Source organism: Daktulosphaira vitifoliae, unplaced genomic scaffold, assembly GCF_025091365.1.
Source record: "Daktulosphaira vitifoliae isolate Bord-2020 unplaced genomic scaffold, ASM2509136v1 Scaffold_1, whole genome shotgun sequence".
Lineage (NCBI taxonomy): Eukaryota > Metazoa > Arthropoda > Insecta > Hemiptera > Phylloxeridae > Daktulosphaira > Daktulosphaira vitifoliae.
Genome location: NW_026099572.1, coordinates 82,455,815 through 82,473,564, shown reverse-complemented (window position 1 = coordinate 82,473,564; position 17,750 = coordinate 82,455,815).

Below are 17,750 nucleotides of genomic sequence, written 5' to 3'. Positions count from 1 at the left end.
TTCACCTGGAATTTGGTTTATTTATAAAAACTTCAATTGCAAAATAAGGCGTATTTTTCAATTTGAGTTTGCACATATTTGTTTGATGAAATCGAATAAGCTTCTGAATTCTTTCTATTGTTCTTTTAATGCGTGTATTACTTCTAGTTTATTCGTTTAGAAGAAAAATTTATAACTGAATTACAATTTCAGTTAAATTACTATACAACCCGGATAAAAATATATCTTCTATCTGTAAAAACACATAATTATATAAATATTTCGTTATTTTTTGATAAAAATTAATATTAAACTATTATATTTATTTATTCGAACTTGGCGAAATTTGTACCAAGAATTCGAGGTATTATGTAACTAGTGAACATTAATAGTTTATTTTGGTATTGGTGTTTGTAACAAATATCAAAAATCTAGTACCAGGAATTCAAAAAGGACTAATGTATGTGATCATGTGTCTGAGTAATTGAGTTACATTCTAGTAATAATTATCAAGATGACATCAACATTATTTAATGATTCGAAAATTGTGTTACGTCAATATTCTCATAAGTTCCTGGTACTAAAATATTAGTTTTTACCAAAAACTGTGCAATTAGTCTTAAGCTTACTAATAATGTTTTTGTGCTACTGTTTTTTCCTAATCAATTAATTTATCAAACATTTCTGAACAGTTTTTTAAAACACATGGTAAAATTTTTTTAGACTTAAAACTGGTTTAACTTTAGCGGCTTGTTTAGGTCGCAACTTCTGCCCACGTCATTTCAAGATTATGATCGTAGAGCTATGAATTAACTGATATCTAAAGAAATTTTAATACATAGATGTTTATTGGCGAAAAATATGTACTGGAGTTTGAACTCGAAATGATTTCTTGGGTTTTGGTTAAGATTTCGCTTGACAATGGTAGTAAACAAATTTTATGTTATAAAATTTTTAATTTTTTTATGTAAACTATGATTCTTGAGCGATTTATGAAGTTAAACGAAGTTAATGAAACGCTATGTTTTAAAAATATTTATTGTTTCTTTTAGATTCGATGGGAAGCTGAAATGATATGTTATTTACTATAATGTGATGTTTTTGTGTCTACCATAAAAATTGTCGTCTTTCACTTGACCAATTTTATTAACCAGTATGTTGAAAGAACCCTTAAAAGTTAATTAAAAAATCGTCTCAGTTTTAGTTAATGTAAAATAAAATCTCAAAATTTATTAACCGGCAAAAATGAAAAAATTACAAATTGCTTGTTTATTTTAAAATTGAACATTTAAAAAAATTGCTGCTATCATTATAATATTTTAATAGATTATATTAGAGACAACGAGCTATTTTTAATAAACTATTTATGAAAATCAGTTTTAAAAAAATCAATAGGCTATTTACCAATAGTAACCACTATAAAATCTTTTTAGTTATTTATTATATTAACTACAACTAGTAAGGAAAAAATCTTTTTCGCTAATATTATCGAAAATTCTCTTGAAAATATTCTAAAAGGACAAGAATATTCTTTTTATTTAATTTTATTATTAATATATTTATTTATTATTAATATATATATATATATATTGTAAAATGATCCTGAGTAAGCCATCATAAAAATTTGGCTACTTTCAAATGTATTTAACTAGCATAGGATAATTCGATCAAACGATGTAAGAGAAAACGTCTATTTCAAATAAAAGTTAACCATTTATCCAATTTTATTTTTTCGAGTTTATAAAGCTTTAGAATTACATTTAAAAATAACCAAATTTATACTTACTGCCAAATTGAATCCAATTTACATTTATTATACAGATTTTTTTTTGACAAGGACTTTTTCGATTGCATTTTCCATTGAGATAAAAGTCATATACAGGGCGATTGAAATCTGGTAAGATACTCATTTTCTCAGAAACTATTGAGAATTTAAATTTTTTTTAAAGAGAAAAAATATAACGTTCAAAAATCTCTACATTAATAAGTAGTCAAATCATTATTTTTTTTGTCTCTTATGGGATAAAAACTCTTATTTATAATTTTCTTAAATGGCAACCCTTATTTTTAATATTATAAAATGATTGAAAAAAAATTACAAACAACTTAGTTAATACAATTTTTTTTTCTATTAACCGTTCGTCCGTTACAGCTTGTTAAGTTAAGTGATTTTAGTCCAATTTTCTATTGTTATTTTACTGTATTAAATACAGAAGTCATTATTTTTATTTATAAGTCTTACACACCCTTAGACTTTGCTATTAATATTACACCGAAAACCCGATTTGAATCTATTATTGTTATCACTCATTTAGTGCGTCGTAGATTATTATAGCTAATTTACCTGTCAATAAAATTTAGTTTATGCAACAACAAACAAAAATAATGACTTTTGTATCTAATACAGTAAATAACAATAGAAACTTGGCCTAAAATCACTTAACTTAACAAGCTGTAACGCACGAACAGTTAATAAAAAAAAAAAAACTGTATTAACTAAGTTGTTTGTAATTTTTCTTCATTTTAAAAAATTTTAATTTTTTTTTTTAGCTTCGATGCGAAGTTGAGAAGGTATTGGTTTTACTATGATGTGTTTTTTTTTTGTGTCTGTTACCACTTTTTCTCAGCTCTCACCGAACGGATTTCTTTCAACGATACGTCAAAAGATCACAAATCGTATCTAGTCAAAGACATTACCCTTCAAAATTGAAAAAATTTCCCTCGTTCCCCGTAAATGGGGGAAACCTCCAAAAAAANCGTATCTAGTCGAAGACATTACCCTTCAAAATTGAAAAAATTTCCCTCGTTCCCCGTAAATGGGGGAAACCTCTAAAAAAATTACAAATTTAAAAATCGCTAATTTTTGAAATTTTTTTACTAAAAACTGTCGTAACTTTTTCAAAAATGAACATATGAATATAGTTTTTTTTTTATAGATGCTTGATGTCTTTACCTATCATTTGGTGTATTTTTTTTGTAAATTTGACCTTTTTTCTGCCCACAGGGGGGAATTTAAAATGACAACTTTTTCACAAAAAATCAACTTTTTCAACTTAACTTTTGAAAGTGTTCCGGAAGGTCTGACACTTTTATATATATCTTAAATTAAAGCTTATGTAATATACTTTAATTTGAAAAAAAAAAATTTGACCTCTGGACTTGTCTTTGTGGTGAAAGTTGACATCAAAGTTAATAAAAAATTACGATTTTTGTAAAATAATTTTTTTTTATATTTTTAACTTAATAATGCTCTAACTTTTTCAAAAATGAACATATCAATATAATTTTTTTTTATATAGATGCTTGATGTCTTTACTTATCATTTGGTGTATTTTTTTTGTAAATCTGACACTTAACCTGCCCACAGGGGGGGATTTAAAATGATAACTTCTTCATAACAAATTTACTTTTTCAACATAACTTTTGAAAATGTTCCGGAAAGTCTGACACTTTTATATATATCTTAAATTAAAGCTAATGTAATTTACTTTATCATGAAAAAAAAAAATTTCGGACTTTATTTTATCTTCACGGTGAAAATGGGTACCGAATGCTATTTTTGTGGGAAAATTCTCGATTTTACTTTTTACATTTTTAACTTTATAATGACATATTGAAAAGTGTATGGATCAACATAATTTTTTATGAGAAATAATATTTTTTAATATTCCTTTTTTCATTCGACATACTTTATCTTAATCAGGATATTGATAACGAACTAGCAGTTTATGAAGCTTTTGGAATAATCCACCAATTTTTTAAAATTAAACATTATCTAAAGATTTGCATCGAAGCGTTTTTTTTATAGTTATTTTAATCACTGTTAGATATTATTATACTTAAACAAACTATGCCACGTTACCACTGTGCGTCGATCCCCTGTGCTGGGTTTTTTTTCAGAGTTATTATGTCATTAATTCAATTATTAATTAAATTGTTAAACTATATTATACATTCAACTTAATAAATTTTTATGTTAATTATAATCGCTTGGCATGATGTTTTTTTTTTAATAACTAAATGGTAATAGCAATGTTACATTGGCAAAATTTTTAATAGTTGCAAGAGAATAAATCCAAACGTTGATTTTTTATTTCATACAGATTAAATTTTATATGAATAAATATTCTGTTAACCGATCAAATATATTCCACTTGAACTTTCATAAAAAAATCTTTATCATTTGTAAACTAATGTAATAAATAACAAAAGTTTTTTTTTCAAAATATTTTTAAAATATATATATATTGATAATTCTCTGTATTAATTCTAAATATATTGTATTCATTGACCAATAATAAAATAAAAATAAAAAAGTATTGTTTATACTAAATTTATTTATAATTGGCTTATATTTTTTTTTAATGAATTTTTACAATTAAGTTTCCTTGACAATTAGATGTAAATGTTGATTTTATCGACATTTGAGTTCAGTTCGTTTTTTCCCGTGAAAAACAAACTATCGTCTTGCGTAAGTATAAAGATTTATTTAATTAGTTATTGATATGGCAAGTGAAAAAAATATTTTTGGTCAAACAAATGAAATAAACTTACATAAGGTCATACGCAGAGTTGAAGAAATATGGAATCGTCGTTTCATGCATTCCAATTGTGTTTTAAATAATCCAAATACAGGACAAATATCAAAAAAGTCAACTAAAGGAGGAAAAATTATCTGTAAACACTATTAAGATTAATAATTAAACTAATTATTTTGTGTAAAGAAAAAGTTTTTTAATATAAAATATAAGAAAAATTAATAATAAGTTCTCTTATTGATATATAACAGGGATGGGCAACTCAAAGTTACTAGAGGGCCAATTTTTAGAAAATTAAAATCTAGCGGGCCAGAGCATAAAAAGCAAAAAAAAAAAGGTCATTCAAAATTTTTTTGTTTATAATGTAATAATACAAAAAGGGTTATTAAAATAATTTAATTACATATAAATAGATATTTGTTTAGTGTGAGTTTTGAGCATGGGTCGCTTCTAGTGAACACGAAGTAGGTAACTTAATGTTTCATCTGTAAGTCGATTTCTATGCTTTGATTTAATATGTTTCATGTTTGAAAATGTACATTCACAAATGTAAGTAGTCCCAAACATGGATAACATTTTTGCGAACTCTCGTAAAAGCGGATATTTTAAAATAGGTAGTTTTTTCTATATGTATTCTATACGTGTGTATATACTATAACTATTTTATGAAATTTATACATTTAACGATGTTCAATATCAGATAAACAATTATTATATCGATAAGATAGAGTATGGACTATAGACTATACATTATAGATTATAGAGTATAGACGATAAACTTTAAAATTGTATGTTGCAATTTGAAAATGTAGCGCCGGCCAGATAAAAATGGCTCGCTATATATAACAATAATACAGTGGCTTTACTTTAATTTAAGTATTTTAATATTAAAAAACTTTTTCGAAATTGATTGTTTAATTAATAATTATTAAACTGATATTCAATTTGCAGCAATTATTAACGAAAATATTTATCCTATAACAAATTCCATTATTCCAAAAAAACGCACGTATTGAAAAACGAATAAAAATGATAAAATTATTTCAGAAAAATTGGTAACTATAATTATATTAATATATAATAACAAATCTATAAATTATAATTTTGTAAAATTGTAATGTATTCGATTTAGCTATGTAATTGGGGTTTGTCTGATTAAAAAATAAATTATCAACCCCCTTAATATAATTGCGGTAACATAATGTTTAATATTATTCAGGACTGCTATTTTTTCAATAAGATTTTTATGGGAAATTCAATATTTATCGAAGATAATAATATAATATTAAATATAGTTTATTTGTTTATTTAAATATCGCTTTGGTCGCCTAGAAATTGATACAGCGAGAAGAATTCGGAACACTTATTAAGAATGAAAATTCTGTAAAATATAAAAATAAAATTTTAAATTCAACAGAAAAAAAAAATATATCAATTTCAAAAGACAATCCACTATTAATACCAGCTGATTTGTAAGGAAAGGTATATTTTATTATGCTTTTTTTTAATAAAAAGATTTTAGGGTATATCCTAAACCATTTTTTGGACTTAAAGCAGATTTCTTAAATAAATTTATCATATAATTAAATATATTTTTATGATCCGTTAAGAGTTTTCATAAGAAAAACTTGGAACGCAAAAAATCCGAAATAAAAAAGCAACTCTTTGAGATATCTTCTAATATTACTGCTCGACCAAATTTAAAAAGAAATTCATCCGAAGAAGATGAAAAAGTCATAAAAAGTATTCAACTTTTAAAATATAATTAATTTTTAAAAAATAATATATTAAAAGTTTTGATTTTTGAAACAAATATGTAATATTTTAAAACACAAATTATTTTAGAGCCAAAAGTTAGTTCTAATCCTTTGACCTTAAATACGCCGAATGACGTAAATTTTCTTGCTCTGTCCACTGTTGAAGTAAGAAAAGTACCAGAGAAAGAAAAANTGTTGAAGTAATAAAAGTACCAGAGAAAGAAAAAGGTAATTAATTATTTAATCTATTTATTTTATATAAAATAAAATAAAAAAAGATTATTTATTAAACATAATTAATAATAATAATACGTGTTAAATTAATATAACATCTGCAGAGGCGTGTTATTAAGGGGGTCCATGGACGTTTTAAACATAAGTAATTATATGTGTTTAATTTCATATTCCAAAACCTTAAATAAACCTAACTAATAGTAAACTGTTCAACAAAGTTTTTTATTAATTTTATGAAAAATGTTTAAATATGGTTACACTTTCAGAAGTAATGCAAGATCAGAACACAAAATCTCTTGATCAGTATAATGCACCTTCATTTAAGTCACCTACATCTTGGTATACTTCAGACACAATTAATGAGTACATTAAAATGATAGTAACACGGTCAAAAGGTGAAGTTTATACAGTTGTCACTGATTTTATTGTAGCGTATCTTTGAGGAGGTTATCAAGCTGTAAGAAGATGGATAAAAATAGATATTCACACAATAAAATTACTTTTTGTGTCGATGAATGTATATGGGAGTCATTGGATATTGACAGTGGTTAATGTACCTGAAAAGACTGTGACATCATATGATAATCTTAAGTCGAACGAGGGTCCTTATCCAATGGTATTAAAAAAATTCTTAATTGAATGGGAGATGGACAAAAAAGGAAAAGCTTCTACATGGACATTACAAATAGGCGAGACATCTCGCCAAACCAATGGACATGATTGTGGGCCTTTTATTGTTGTGCTGGCAGAAAAAATGTCTCGAGGAGATACAACACCAATAAATGCAAATCTTATGCCTTTTATAAGATTAAGACACAGAAATGAAATTATTGCTGGACAGCTATTCTATTAATATTTTTATGAATGAAATTTTAATTTTTGTATTTTATATCAATTTTCTTAATATTCACTATAAATTGAAATTTTTATTTGTATACTATCAAACATTTTTTTACTTTTTCTATGTTTAATTGTTGTTTTTTTATTTTATATTAATTTTATTTTTCTTCGTAACATTATTTCATTAAATAAATTCGAATTTAATATAAATTTAACTGAATATAAATAACTGAAGTAATTTAATGTTCTTGTTATGTGAATATACAATTATTACAATAAACAGTTATGGATACAATTAAGTTAAAAAGTCAGCCAATTATAAATTTTTAAGTTAATAAGTGCATCTACTATCTTAAAAACTTAGTTTTAATTTTACTAAATGGCGATTCATAAAGAATTTCATAACTTTTGTTTATTTTTTAAATACTATTTTAATTATAAAAAATTATTTTCTGTATTTTTTATGAATGCTGTATATTGAATAGAGGTAACTAAATTTATTTGTTTATAATTCTCTAAACTGATAAACTATAAAATAAATTTAAAAATGAACTACAAGTTCAAAATATTTCCGTTGTTATTATATTTGCTACGTGTATTTTTGTTATCTAAATGACCCAATGAAATCCAAATAATATCTAGAAATCTCTGATAAAATGTAGATACATACGTGTCGTCGAATCCTATCAAATAAACTTCATTTTTGTTATTCATTTAAAATACCATTTATTTTATAGTAAAATAAATATAGTATATTATAAAAAAAAGTGAATACCAATACATTAGACATTTTTTTTAAGTCGGAGGGTGTTAAGACATGGAGGACACTCCCCTAAAATACGCCATTGCATGTCTAGGTGATCTCATTCAAACCCTTCTTGAATTTAGGTATTTATTGAATATTATTAAAATTATACAAAAAGAAAAATTATTGATTCTTGTATATTCCACTAAAATTTCATTAGGATCGTTAAAAAAAAAAATACAGAAAATATAAAATCAAAAAAATTAATTTTATAATATTTACTACTATTTATGAATAAAATGACTTCATAATGATGATGTATTTTGTATTTTATAAAAACAGAAATAATCGAATAACATGTTCGCACCATCTGAAAAATAATTATGATTAATTAATTAAAATTCCATTACGGTGGAGACAGGGACAATGATTATAATCATTGTCATTAAGAAGCGTTTTGATGAGAATCTACATCTGTGAATTGTACTTTGTTTTTAGTAGGATTTTTTGAATTATGCGAAATACAGTAAAAATATATTATACAGTAATTTTGATAATAAATAAATTACGTGATAACCTTATGTTTAAATTAATTTTAAAAATAAATACTTAATAATTAGTGTGGCAATGAAGTCAAATGGTTCATAAAAGAAAAATCAAGTTCAATTTTCTAACATTTGTTAGTTATAATGTCAGTTATGAAATAGTATGGATGGTTATTTTCATATATTATTGGAATTATTCGTTATCATTGTTAATAAAATGAGTTTTTTACTCTTCAAATCCATTTCGGTCCAATTACATCTGTACATTGAGAAGTTTATTGATTCATTCTGAAAAAAATCGTTAGATTTATTGTAGAATGATAATAAATTACACATATTATAATTAACAGTAATTTAAACAAATAATCAATTTGAATATTACACTTTCATCCACATTTCCAAATAAGTGACATAAATTATTGGTATGTAAAAGCAAAAAATGCCATAATCATCTTAATTGTTGAGTAGTGTTGAGCATTAACTAACTTTTTGATATTATAAAAATTCTGTGACAAATAAATTTTTGATTATTAAAATTTTTATAATATAAAAAATGTAAAACTGTTTAACTTTCCCATTAAACATTTACCGTACGTTTAAAATTAATAATCATGTACAAAGGTTCATGATCCTGCTGTTAATTGGCCAACTACTATCCAGTAAAATAAATTATATACTTCTTTTAATTTCCTATTTGTTCAATTTCTCAATAGTTTGTATATTTGCTATTTTACATATTCTATGTTTTAACATTTCATTCAAATATTATTAAGTATGTAATTATTATACATATGTATTGGAAATTTCTGTAACCGTTTAGCTTATACTCTTCTGCTAATTAATGAATTACTATCTTATGAGAACAAGAATTCAATTTATCACTATATTTTTCTATATTTATTCTTAAAAAATATATCAGTATAATCCCAGTCTGTTAATTTTTAGCTTCGATGCAAAGCTGAGAAGGTATTAATTTTACCATGATGTGTTTTTTTTTTTATGTCTGTTGCCACTTTTTTTAGCTCTCATTAAATCACTGTATCTTAATATTTCTCTAAAATTTCCTTGATTTTCTTGGATAACTTGTCATTTTCTTGATAGACATTGAAGTTACAAAGATAGCCGTTATTGTCAAAAAAAATAATAATAATTATAAAATTAAAAATGATATAATAATTAAACCTATAAGGTAGTTAAACCCTAAAGTTATTTTCGATTTGTTAAAGTCGTTAAACTTAATTCAAATCTCCTGTTATTTTCTTTTAGCTTCGATGCGAAGCTGAGAAGGTACTGGTTTTACTAAGATGTGTTTTTTTTTGTATCTGTTATTACTTCTTCTCAGCTCTCACCGAACCGATTTCTTTCAAAAATACGTCAAAAGATCACAAATCGTATCTAGTTGAAGACATTACCCTTTAAAATTGAATAATTTTTCCTCATTCCCCGCAAATGGAGGAAATCTTCAAATAATTACAAATTTAAAAATCGGTAAATTTTGTCATTTTTTTCAAAAATGAACAAATCAATATAATTTTTTTTTTATAGATGTTTGAAATCTTTACCTATCATTTGGTATATTTTTTTTATAAATTTAACTCTTTACCAGCCCACAGGGGGGATTCAAAATGACAACTTTTTCACAAAAAATTAACTTTTTCAACTTAACTTTTGAAAGTATTCCGGAAATACTGACACTTTTATATATATCTTAAATTAAAGCTTATGTAATATACTTTAATATTAAAAAAAAATTTTTTGCTATTTTTGTTTTAAAATTCTTGGTTTTGTATTTTATTTTATTATAAGGGGATTAAACTGATTTTCATAAATATTATATCTAATTGACATAGTATAAAAAGTTAAACATATTTAAATTTTTTTTGTTTCATTGAAGTCGAGAAAAATAACTTTAAAATTTGAACTAGCTAAACTTACATTTTTAATAAGTGACGAATGCGACGTACGGTTTCTGAGACGGTAACACTTGGGTCTTTCACGCCTGTGGCACTGAATTTTTTCTTAATTCTTTTTGAGTTAGAAAAAAATGTTTAACTCATTTGATTTTTATCCCATTTAGATTCAATAAGTTCAATAAATATCAAGGATCCCATTACTGTAGTCACCTCTCGTGAGAAGAAATTCATATTAATATTATTTTACTATGTGGTATTTTTTTGTAGCTATCATTTATTTTCTCAGCTCTCACTTGACCTACTTTTTTGACAAATTTATTTTTTTAAATTAAACACTATCTACAGATTTGCATAAAAGCGTTTTTTATGGTAGTGATTTTAATCACTGTCAGATATCATTATACTTGATCCAACTATACCACGTTACCTCTGTGTCGTGACCCCCCTGTACTGGATTTTTTTTTCTAAATACATTATAAGTACATCTTTCATTTGACATACTTTTTATTAAAATTGGACAATTTTCCCTTATATAGGGGGCGTTCAAAACTTGAAACATTGTATAAAAAATATAACTTTTTCAACTTAACTTAATAGTACCGTTATGTCCGTTGTTTCATGCGTTTGTAGTCGACAGGTCACGACGAAAAAAACAAAACATAGTCCAAAGCGAATTAATAAAAATCTCTTTTGGAGACCACAAATCGAACACACACATTAGTTAAATAAGTGCTATTGAAATTAAGGTAATATTTATAAAATTACTTTATAATTTATTGATAATAGTAATAACTTTATCATACTTGATTGTGTAATCGAACTGTTTTTGACCACCGCAGCCGCTACGTCGGCCGTCGGTCTCAAGGTCAACTACTCTAACAACTCACACCTAATACACAATGAATTCTCCCGGAAAATCACTATCAAATATTAATAAAAATAAATTGAATAAAACCGCTACACCACTGTTTATCTCCAACCTGAATAACAATACCGGTGATGCATCGCCTTGTGATTTTTCTGATAATGACGACTGGCAGACAGTCGAATACCAAAATAAACGTATCAGATCCCCTAATAATATTTCACCACGCTCTAAACGACCTGATTCAAATATTTTTACGTCACGAAACCGTTTCTCTCCAATTGCACCAATTATAGAAGACGATCCAATGAACCACACAAATGAGCCTACGTTGGAAAGTAATAATAAAACTTCCAGGCCACCACCAATATTTATTCAAGCTGAATTAAACTATAATAACTTTTGTCTTAAAATCAAAGAATTAACCGACACATCAGGTTTCGATTGTAAAAGCTCTACTAAAGGCCTTAAACTCCAAATATACAGTCCCGACTCATATAGAACAGTAATAAAATATCTCAAAGAGAATAATGTCTCATTTCATTCGTTTCAAATAAAAGAAGAAAAAGCTTTTCGAATAGTAATTAAAAATTTACATTCTACTACTGATAAGGCATTTATTAGCGATGAACTTTCTACTTAGGGATTTACTGTTAGAAATATTATGCCCGTACTTCACAGACAAACTAAAACGCCTTTACCAATTTTTTTTGTTGACATTGAGCCCAATCCTTCAATTACTGATATATATATAAAATAACCTCATTGTGCTACACTAAAATCAAAATTGAACCCCCTCATCCAAAAAAAGAAATTCCGCAGTGTCACCGATGTCAGGCTTATGGTCACACACGTAGCTATTGTAACCACACACCACGATGTGTTCGCTGCGGTGAGCAGCATGATACAACTCTTTGTACCAAAAGTCGCACTTCTCCTGCCAAACGTGCATTGTGTAATAGTGATCATCCGGCAAATTATAAAGGCTGTCAAATCCATCTAGACATGAAAAAATATTTAATCAAATCACAAAAAAATCCATGGAACAATAATCGCCCACTTCAAACCAACAATTTAACTAATCAGGACCAACCATTCTCCCCATCATTTCAAAACTTTCCTCCTTTAAATAAAGACTCTCAAACTCAAAATAAATATAAGTCAAAAATGACTATAACCATGATCTAACAGCTCAACTAACAACATTTATAAATGACCTAAAAGCGCTAATTAACCTTTTTGTATCTCTTCTTACAACAGTCATTGATAAACTTCTTAAAAATGTCAATTAGTAGTAAAAAAATATTATCAATATTCTTGTGGAATGCAAATGGTGTTCTACAACACTTAAATGAGCTGACAGCTGTTCTTTATGAAAAAAATATATCAATTGCATTAATATGTGAAACTCATCTTACTGAAAAATCATCACTCAAAATATTTGATTATGAAATTATCATAGCTGATCACCCTGATGGCACAGCACATGGTGGAGCTGCACTTTTAATATCTAACAATATTGGGCACACACCTCATGCACCCTACCGAAGTACAAATTTGCAGGCAGCAAGTTCAACAATTACAATAGATTTAGTACCCATCTCTATATCTGCTTGTTATTTTCCACCTGGACGACCATTTCCTACCTCTGAGCTGTCACTTCAATTACAATCTCTTAACCACAATTTTATAATAGGTGCAGATTTTAATGCCAAGCACCATACTTGGAATCGATCCACTAATACTAGGGGTCGTTCCCTCTATAATTTAATCACACTAAAAAATTACAGAGCAATTGTAACAGACTCGCCAACTTATTGGCCTTCTCATGTTAATCGTCATTGTGATACTATCGATTTTTTCGTTTCTCATATTCCTAATCGCTTTGTAACTAAAATTATTAATCTAAATGATCCAGCTTCTGACCACACACCAGCTGTATTACATATTGGAGGACAGTCGAGCCTAAAACATAGCAGGCCAACAATCACTCAAGGTAAAATGAATTGGTGCAAATTTAGGACCATACTTTCAAAAAAAACTGCATTAAATATTAAACTAAAAACTACTATGGATTTCGATAATGAAATTCACAAACTTACCATGAACATATAAGAAGCAGCAAAAGAGTCTTCATCCCCCTTCTCTTATAAAAAACCAACATTAAACTTAACCCCTGAGTTAAAACAACTAATAGCTGAGAAACGTAGAGCTAGATCAAGATGGCAACATACGCATTATCCAGATGACAAAAAACTATACAATTTTTGAACCAATAAACTCAAATTATTACTCAAGACTCACAAAAATAATTCTTATAAAACATACCTTCTAAATCTTTCAGTAAGGAACGGATCGTTATGGAGAAAAACAAATTCGATTCTTTGAATGAAAGAATCAACACCGCTCCTCCGGTGTAATGACAATACACTAGCTATAACAGATCAGGATAAAGCAGATACCCTCGCCGTAGAATTGTCTTTAAACCACACTCTATTTCTCCACCAGCGCATCATATCGAGACAGTAACAGATTTCATTCAGTCACCACTACCTTTATCTTTAACAGCCAAACCAACTACTCCTAATGAAGTTTATACTATTATAAAAAAACCTGTGGACGGAAAATCACCTGGAAATGATCTAAAAACCAATAAAATAATAAAAAATCTTCCTAGGAAAGCGGTCATTTTGTTAGTTTACATCTATAACGCAGCTCTTACATTATTTTATTTTCCAGCATCCTGGAAATCATCGGTAATTGTTACAATTCTCAAACCTGGGAAACCTCCCGAAGATCCCTCCTCGTACAGACCAATAAGTCTTCTACCTGTCTTAGGTAAAATATTAGAAAAAATTATATTAAAACGTCTTTTATTTATCATTCAAAAAAATAATAACATTCCTGAATTTCAATTCGGATTTAGAGCAAAACATTCAACTATTCATCAACTGCACCGTGTTGCTGATACAATTTCAACAGCATTAAAAACAAAGCAATACTGTGCTGGAGTCTTTCTAGATGTGGCAAAAGCCTCTGACTCTGTTTGGCATGAAGGACTTCTATTCAAATTAAAAAACATTTTCCCAGCTCCTTATTACCTTATACTCAAATCATACCTGCAAAACCGTTATTTTAACGTCCGTCATAATATCCAACACTCCCCATTATACCCAATATATGCTGATGTGCCTCAAGGTAGCGATATTGCGCCATTCTAGTACACAATATATACATCTGATCTACCTTTATCGGATACAACAATACTTGGTACCTATGCTGATGACACGGCCTTATTATCATCTTCATTAGATCATAAAGTTGCCAGTCAACAGTTACAAGTACATCTAAATATGCTTTCGCTCTGGTTCAAGACCTGGGGTGTCAAAATAAATGAGTCAAAACCTTCTTTCATTACATTCACTCTTAAAAAACATGACTGCCCATTAGTTACTATTAATAACATTGTTATTCCTCATTCAACCGAGGTTAAATACCTAGGGTTAATTTTTGACCGAAGGTTAACCTGGGGTCCTCATTTAAAAGAAAAAAGGAAAAAACTGAACTCGAGACTTCATTTACTAAGACCTTTGCTTAAGTCAAATATTTCTTTGTCAAATAAAATTATATTGTACAAAACATTACTCCAACCACTATGGTCTTATGGCATAATAATTTGGGGACCAGCAAAAAGTTCTAACCAGAGAACAATCCAAAGTTTCCACAACATCTGCTTAAGAATCATAACCGGGGCGCCCTGGTACGTCAGAAACATGGCCCTACATTCAGACCTCCATCTCAACACAATTAAAGAAATGGCAAGATTATATTATAAAAGATTTTGGATGAAACTTGAATCCAACCCCAACAGATTAATTCAAATGCTGAGCGCAAGCGCCTTGCCTGGCAATCCAGTAAGGCGTCTTAAGAGAGAATGGTGCAGAGACCTATTATCTTTATAAATGATTTAATCTTGTTAACATTACATAATTAAAACTCCTAATTATTGTACAAACTACTATACCATTATATATTATTATTATTATTATTGTTAATATTATGTAATAAAACTAAATATAAATTTTCAATAGCAGGCGACTCCAATGGGAGCGACCTCACAGGCTACTAATGTTAAGTATTTTATATATGTATATTTTCTAAACTATTTACTTATTGTAAAATTTTTTTTTTTACAGATTGTAAATTTCATAAATAAAAGAAAAAAAAACTTTTGAAAATGTTCCGGAAATACTGCGTCCTTTAAATATATAACAAATCAAAGGTTATGTCATATACTATAAAATGAAAAAAAAATTTTTTCCCGACGACCTATATTCTATGCGCAAATGACTACCGTAATCAAAATTATGCTATTTTTGTGTTAAAATCCTGGGTTTGGTATTTTATTTTATTTTAAAATATCTTATAAGAGTAATAGACTGACTCTCATGAATATTATATAATTTAATCGACATAGAATAAAGTTTATAAGACATAAGAAATTAAACTTATTTAAACTTTTTTACTTTTTTTAAGTCGAAAAAGTAACTTTTAAATTTGACTTAGTTTGAATTGCTAATTTTATCATGCGACGAAAGCGACGAACAGTTGCTGAATCGGTAACACTTGTGTCTTTCACGCTAAGGGTACGAGGTTCGCGTCTGCCTGTGGCAATTAATATTTTGTATTTTTTTTTGAGTTAGAAAAAAAATTTCAAATCATTTGATTTTTATCTCATTAAAATTCAATAACTTCAATAAGCATTAAGGATCCCATCACTATAATCTCTCCTCGTGAGAAGAAATTTTTTATTCATGTTAATATTATTTTACTATTTTTTTTTTTGAGGCCGCGATTTATTTTTCCAACCCTCACTTGACCTATTTATTTATATTGTTATTCATAACAGTATCGATATCCATAGTATTAGAATTACTATCTGACATTATAGTAATGGCATCATTAAGATATGCCGTACTAGTTTCATTGTTATCGGCCGATTCGTGAATATTATACTGAAATTGTATGTTAGCTGGGAGTAGTTGCGGTTGATTATCTAATAGGTATTGTAGATTCGGAGAAACCGGGCTGGTAGGAAGTTTTTTAGACTTACGTTTCGCACTGGCATTTGACCATTCGTCGGAGTCTTTTCGATTTTTGTGCAAAGTTACTTTTATGGGGCCAGAACCGTTATTAGGTGGACGGCCCGGTCCACCCGGTGAATTGGGCTTACGGAAACTTAAAAAGAAAAAATTATGCGAGACTACTTATGTGAGTTAGAGATATACAACTAAACACGATACTACTATACGTATAAGGAAAACCGGATTCACAGGTGCATAACAATAACACAACTTATCGCTACGATAACTGAAGCCGAACTGTGAAAAATAGTTATTTTGATTTTTTTTAATATTAAGTAAATTAAAATAATGTACTTCCTTACACTTATTATAATAATCAATTTTATGTTGTAATTATTTATAAAGACAGTAATATAAAATATTTACTGTATATAAAAGCACCTGTATTTTTCAAATCTCCGTGATTCACTTTGTATATAAATGTATAATTATAAATAATAAAAGATGAACATATAAATTCTGAATTGAAAAGCTGTAATGAACGAAATATAATACCATAGTTTCTTTGATCTATTAACATTATAAGTACTAACCTTATAATAATTTGTGTTAAGCAATAACTATACTTCTTCAACTCTATACTGTATATATTTTCAAAACTTTATTTCTAGTAGTGTGATATTCATTAACTCCCCATACAGACCCTATATAACCTAGAAAAACTTTCTAAGCTAAAAACTTTTAATTTGAGTACTAATAAATTTAAAAATTTTAAAAAGTCAATAAAAAAAACTTTTTAATAGAGTACAGTCTAAAGACAATTGAGTAATAACGCCCTAACTAAACCTCGGTTTAAAGTTGTGATTATGACCTTTAAATCAAAATATTATATTCTATATTAAAGAGAAAATGGAGTGTTGCCCTAACAGAAATGTCAAAATTCGGAATATTACCCACCTTATGAAAAATATGATTGTGACTAAGTTTTTTTATACCTTTATTTATTTGTTTAGCAGTAGATGGGTTTTAATTAAAGCTTTAAAAAAACTCTTAATCGCAGTTATCATTCTTTGTTAAAAATATAAATTTGGTTAGTTAAGTTGCTTATAGTTGTTTGATTTAATTTTACATAATTTAGTGTATACTGACACCATTGTGACTTTTTAATCCTTTAGTAGCCCCCAAATGCAAAACTTTTGGTAACATTCAGTATATTTTGTTTTCAATAAATCAATTAATGATAATAATAT